Source organism: Suricata suricatta, chromosome 3 (assembly GCF_006229205.1).
Source record: "Suricata suricatta isolate VVHF042 chromosome 3, meerkat_22Aug2017_6uvM2_HiC, whole genome shotgun sequence".
Lineage (NCBI taxonomy): Eukaryota > Metazoa > Chordata > Mammalia > Carnivora > Herpestidae > Suricata > Suricata suricatta.
Window position 1 is genome coordinate 59,170,429 of NC_043702.1, and position 6,668 is coordinate 59,177,096.

Consider the following 6,668-nt stretch of genomic DNA (forward strand, 5'->3'; position numbering starts at 1 on the left):
ACGGCACTAAATTTCAGTCCATGGCTTTAATGTCTTTTGAAGCACACATTGTTGCCTGGCCTCCAGAATTCTGTCCTCAGAATGAAAACAAGTCTTTTTTCCCTAAGACCAAGCCAACATCTCCCATTAGGAGTCAGCACTGATACAAGGTAAAATGTATAGTTTTTGCATATAATTTAAAAATCTTTGATGTGAATTAGCTTTAGTGTATGTATATGGAGAGAAAGTGTAGAAACCACCCTAATAATCTAAACTGGGAGGTAGATTTTTGGTTTTTATATTTCAAAAATAAAGGGTTTATTTCCTTACTGCCATCCCCTTCTGCTAAAAAAAAAAAAAAGGAAAAAAAAACCCCTCAGTTTAAATGTTCGTAAAATGTGACCACACAATTCTATAAATACCTCATCACATGAAGCCAAGATGGTGGAGAGTTTCAGCAAAACATTTAAAGAGTATATTGTTCATTTTGCTGTTCATTATTTATTAAATACAACGTTGATAACATCAGATGTTATTAGCGATGATTTAGTGCTAACACAGACGGCAGTCCTTTCAACTTAAGAATAATTACATTGCTGTTTGAAATGTGGAGAAAGGCTCATACTTTGATACTGGTGGGTCTTTCTGCAGTCCCACTTAAAATTTTAATATCAACATTTTCTTCCCTAATACAACTGAATTAAGTGTTCTGAAGACTTAATCTAACTCAAAAAGTGCTTTAGCAGCTAATTTTACAGATTCGGCTGGGAAGGAGTGCCTGGGTGGCTCTGTTGGTTGAGCATTCACTCTTGATTTCAGCTCAGGTCATGGTCTTGCAGTTTGTGAGATGGAGCCTCACATCCGGCTCTGTGCTGACAGCATGGAGCCTGCTTTGGGGGGGGGGGGTCTCTCTGCCCCTCCCTCACTCGCTCTCACTCTCAAATTTAAAGATATAACTGGGAAAATGGTGGTGGTATATGAAGATGCTCATTCTTACCCCTCCCACAGGCATACCAAGTCTATACTTCTATGTGGATCATTTCCCTCTGAAAACTAGATGAACTGCCCTCTACAGCAAAGGATATGAAGGATCACATTACCACCGAAGAGGCAGACATGGTCTTTAAAAAAAAAAAAAAATCCCCAATGTGGCAACACACTAGGGAGAGAGCTCACTAGAGAGTTTGCTTCTCTAGGAAGAGCAAAAGGTTGGTGCCCCACACTGGGGGCTCCAGACCCCAAGGTCTGCATCAGACAAGCCACCAGAACATTTGGCTTGGAAAACCAACGGGGCAGACATGTAGGAGTCCCAATGTGCTACAGGAAACAATCACTGCTTGGAGGGCCTGTACGCAAGCTGGCTCAGCCTGAGACCCGGTGCGAACACGTAGTTTGAAAAGGTCTTAGCAACCTGCAAGCAGAAAAGAGGATCACAGGTGCAGAGGTCTGAGGAATGAGGGGTTAAAGCCATTGGACACCCCCCCCCCCCAGGGAATTTGCAGCAGTAAGATAATTTGCCATAATGTCTGGCTTTGAAATCAGCCAGGTTTAACTCCGGTGTAGGAAACGGAGTCTGTTCTTAAAGGGCCAGTGCACTATAAAGTCTAAGACCCATCAGAGAAGCAGCAGATTGAAAAGCGCCTAGGTTGTGTGTGAGATTTATGGACTAATTTTAAGGCCACAGTGCCAGAACACAGATCTGTAGAACTTTCTCTGGGAAGGGCAGCGCTGGCAGGCAGTTTTTCTTGCCTTCCTTCAGCCTAGCTAGCCCAATCCCGTCAGGTGCCAGTTTAGGACTCATCTACATTGCTAGCAACATTTACCCAATACCAGCATTTCCCTGCAGGTCTGACCCACCCAACCCACCTCTTCTCAGTAGGCATGCCTCCAAGGTAGCTGCCACCTGCCGTGCCACAGCTGGTGGGAAGTCTTGGTCAGGACTGGCTCCCACCCACCCCCTTTTTTTTAATTAACTTATTTAGAAACAATATATGTGAGCAGGTGGAGGGGCAGAGAAAGGGGGAGAGAAAGAATCCCAAGCAGACTCCACAGAGCCCAATGCTTGAATTCCGGAATAATGAGATCATGACCTGTGCCAGAACCAAGAGTTGGACCCTTAACTAAATGAGCCACCCAGGCGTCCCAAGACTGGCTCCCCTTTAAAGCACCTCTGGCCCTGGGGCTGGGGGCAGTCCTGCCTAGCAGCACATCCAAAAAAACCACAGCAGGGCCTTACAGCCACCCACACTGGGAATCCACCCACCCATCAGCACACCCACAAGTCAAGACAGTTGAGTCACAACTGGAGGGTATGTGCAGCCCACAGAGGACACCTGTAGAGCACTTGTTCTGGTGACCATAGGGGGCTGTGCTTCTGGACCCCACAGGACGCCTACATACTATTGCCTCTAAAGCCAGGAGATGTAGCAGACCTACTTATATATAGAAACAGCCAGGCAAAAAGAAACACATGGATATGGTCTAAATGAAAGAACAAGACAAAACTGCAAAGAAATAAAACAGATAAGCAATCTACCTGATAAATGATCATAAAGATGTTCACAGAACTTGGGAGAAGAGAAGATGAACTCATATCTTCAACAAAGGGGTAGAAAATAACACACAAACACACACAGACACACATACATACCACAGCTGAAGAATACAATAACAAATGCAAAACACAAGAAACAATCAACAGCAGATTAGAGGATACAGAAAACAAAATCAGAGCACCTGGGTAGCTGAGTCAGTTGAGCATCTGGCTTCAGCTCAGGTCATGATCTCACAGTTCGTGGGTTTGAGCCCCCATCAGGCTCTGTGCTGACAGCTGAGAGCCTGGAGCCTGCTTCGGATTCTGTCTCCCCCTCTCGGTCTATTCCTCCCCTACTCATGCTCTGTCTCTCTCTCTCTCTCTCTCTCTCAAAAATAAACATTAAAATAAAAAAAAAACATCAAGCTGAATAGTAAAAAGGAAAAAAAATCGTTATGAGACTTGGTTAAGGGACCTCTATGACAACAATAAACATACCAACATTCACATTATAGGAGCCCCAGAAGGGGAAAAGAGAGGGAGAAAGGGACAGAAAATTTATTAAGTAATAATAGTAATGGAGAAAGAAACACATCCAAGTCCAGGAATCACGAAGAACCTCAAACAATATGAAACCAAAGAGGTTCACACCAAGACAATAATAAAAATGTCAAAGGTTAAAGACTCTTAAAAGTAACAAGAGAAAAGCAACTAATTATATATAAGGAAATATCCATAAGTCTATCAGCTGAGTTTTCAGCAGAAACATTACAAGCCAGAAGAGAGTAGCATGATATATTCAAAGTGTTGAAAGAGAAGGGTGCCTGGCTGGCTCAATCAGTAAAGCGTCTAACTCTTGATCTTGGGAATGTGAGTTCAAGTCCCATGTTGGACATAGAGCTTGAAGTGCTGAAAGAGAAAGCCTACAACCAACCTATGACCTACCAGGCAAGGTTATTCATAATTGAGGCAGTATAAAGAGTCAAAAGAGTTTAACACCACTAAAATGGCCTTCAAAGAAATATCAAAGGGTCTTCTTTAAATGGAGAGAAAATGGTATAAGAAGAAAATTATGAAAGAAAAAATTTCACTAGTAAAAGCAAACCTATAATTAAGGTAGATCACTTATAAACCCAGGATAAAGCTTAAAAGACAAAAAGTATTAAAATCCACTGTATCTAAAGCATTTAAGAGGCAAAGTTAAAGGATGTAAAATGTGTCAAATACATATATCATGGTGGGGGGAGGAGAGGAGTTAAAATGAAAAAAAAAAAGCACTTTTAAAATGCATCCATCAATTTTAAACAGACTGCTATATACATAAGGTGCTGTATATGAACCTCATGGTACCACAAGCCAAAAACCTATATTTAAAAAAAAAGGGGAGGGGGGAATCCAAGCATAAGAAAAAGTCATCAAGTAACAAGACAGCAAATGGAGGAGAAAGAACAGAGAACTACAAAAACAACCAGAAAACAATGAGCAAAAAAGGAAATAAGTACCTATCAATAATTACTTTAAATGTAAATGGACTAAATACCCCAATCAAAAGACATTTGGAGACTGCATGGATAAAAAAACAAGACCCATCAGGACACCTGGGTGACTCAGCATCTGACTCTTGCTTTCAGCTCAGGTCCTGATCTTACAGGTTTGTGAGTTTGAGCCCCACATCAGGCTCTGCACTGATGGCGTGGAGCCTGCTTGGGATTCTCTCTTGGTCGCTCCCCTGCTCTCTCTGTCAAAAAATAAACAAACTAAAAACAAAAAGAAAAAACAAAACAGCCATTTATATGGCTTCAGACCTAACAATAGAAACCAAAAGTAAAGGGTTGGGGAAAGACATTCCATGCAAATGAAAACAAACAAAAGCCAGAAGAGCAATACTTACATCACATAAAGTAGACTTTAAAATAAAGCCTGTAATAACAGACACGGACATTCCATAATGATAAAGGGGTCAATTCAACAAGACGACATAAGCAACTACATGTATCTATGCACTCAACATAGAAGCACCTAAATCTAGAAGACAAATATTAAGAGACATAAAGGAAGAAATTGTCACTAACATAATAATAGTAAGGGACTTGGACAGCCCCCTCACATGAATGGACACATCATCCAGAAAAATCAATAAGAGTAGCTTTGAATGACAGATTAGACCAGGTGGACTTCACAGATATATATAGAATGTTCAGTTCAAAACAGCAGAATACATTGTTTTCAAGTGCATATGAAACATTCTCCAGGAAAGATCACATTAGGCCACAAAATAACAATAAATGTAAGAAGACTGAAATCATGTCAAGCATCTTTTCCAACCACAATATTATGAAAACAGAAGTCAAAGGAAAAACTGGAAAGGGGCACTTGGGTAGCTCAGTCAGCTGAGTGTCTGACTCTTGATTTTTCCACTGACATGACAGCACAGAGCCTGTTTGGGATTCCTTTTCTCCTTCTCTCTCTACCCCTCCCCCACTCACATGCATGCACTCTCTGTCTCAAAATTAGAAAAAATTGGAAAAAAATCTTGTGGAGGCTAAAAATGGTACTAAACAACTGGCGGGTCAATGAAGATACTAAAGAGTAAATTTAAAAAACTGTGGAGACAAAATGTATATTCCAAAATACTTAGGACATGATGAATGCAGTTCTAAGAGGGAAGTTTATAGTGACAGAGACCTACCTCAAGAAACAAGAAAATTCTCTATCGAACCTTACCCCCAAAAGAACAGAAAATAAAACAAGCCCATAGTTAGTGGAAGGAAGGAAATAATAAAGATCAATGTGGAAATAAATGAATTGGAGATGAAAAGGTCAATAAAAACAAAAGACAAAACTAAGAGCTGGTTCCTGAAAAGAGAAACAAGACTTGATAAACATTCAGGCAGATTTATCAAGAAAAAGGACTCAAAATCTGAAATGAGAGAGAAGTTATAACCAACTCCACAGAAATAAAAAGGGTTATAAGAGACTACTAAAAACAATTATATGCCAGAGCGCCCAGGGGGTTCAGTCAGTTAAGCATCTGGCTTTGGCTCAGGTCATGATCTCACGGTTCATGGCTCTGTGCTGACAGCTAACTCATAGCCTGGAGCCTGCTTCATAGTCTGTCTCCCTCTCTCTCTCTCTGACCCTCCCCTGCTCAGGCTGTCTATCTCTCAAAAATAAATTTTAAAAAACATTAAAAAGAAAACCATATACCAACAAGTTGAACAACCTAGAAGGAATGGATAAATCCCTAGAAACATACAATCTTCCAAGACTGGATCAGGAAGAAAAAGAAAATGTGAACAGACTAATTACTAGGATATTGAATGATCAATAATCAAAAATCTCCCAACAAAGAGAAGTTCAGGACCAGATAACTTGAGAGATGAATTCGGCACACATTTGAAAACGGGTGAATATCTATACTTCTCAAACTGTTCAAAAATTATAAGAAGAAAACTTCTAGATAGATTCTATGAGCCCAGCATTACCATTATGCTAAAAGCAAAGAAAGGACAAGAAAGAAAATTATAGACCAATATTCTTGATAAACATAACTGGAAAATTCTCAACAAAGTATTAACAATTTGGACTCAACAATAAATTAAAAAGATCATTCACCATGATCAAGTGGGATTTATTCCAGAGATGCAAGGATGGTTCAATGTATGGTAGTCAATATGATACACCACATTGACAAAATGAAGACTAGAAATCATATAGTTATCTGAATAAATTCATTAAAAGCATTTGACATAATAAACCTCTCAGTGAAGTGGGTATAGATGGGACATAATATAATAGAGGCCATATCACTGTCAACAATAGCCAAATCATGGAAAGAACCTATATGTCCATCAACTGATGAATGGATCAAGAAGATGTGGTATATATACACAATGGAATACTACATGGCAATGAGAAAGTGAAATATGGCCATTTGTAGGAAAATGGATAGACCTTGAGGGTGTCATGCTAAGTGAAATAAGTCAGGTAGAGAAGGACAGATACCATATGTTTGCATTCATAGGTCTAACAGGAGAGACCTGTTAGGGTCATGGGGAGAGGAAGGGAGAAAGAGAGCGGGGAAGAGTGAGGGACACAGATCAAGGGAGACTACTGAATACTGGAGACCAACCATGGACTGAAGGGGGAGGGGGTG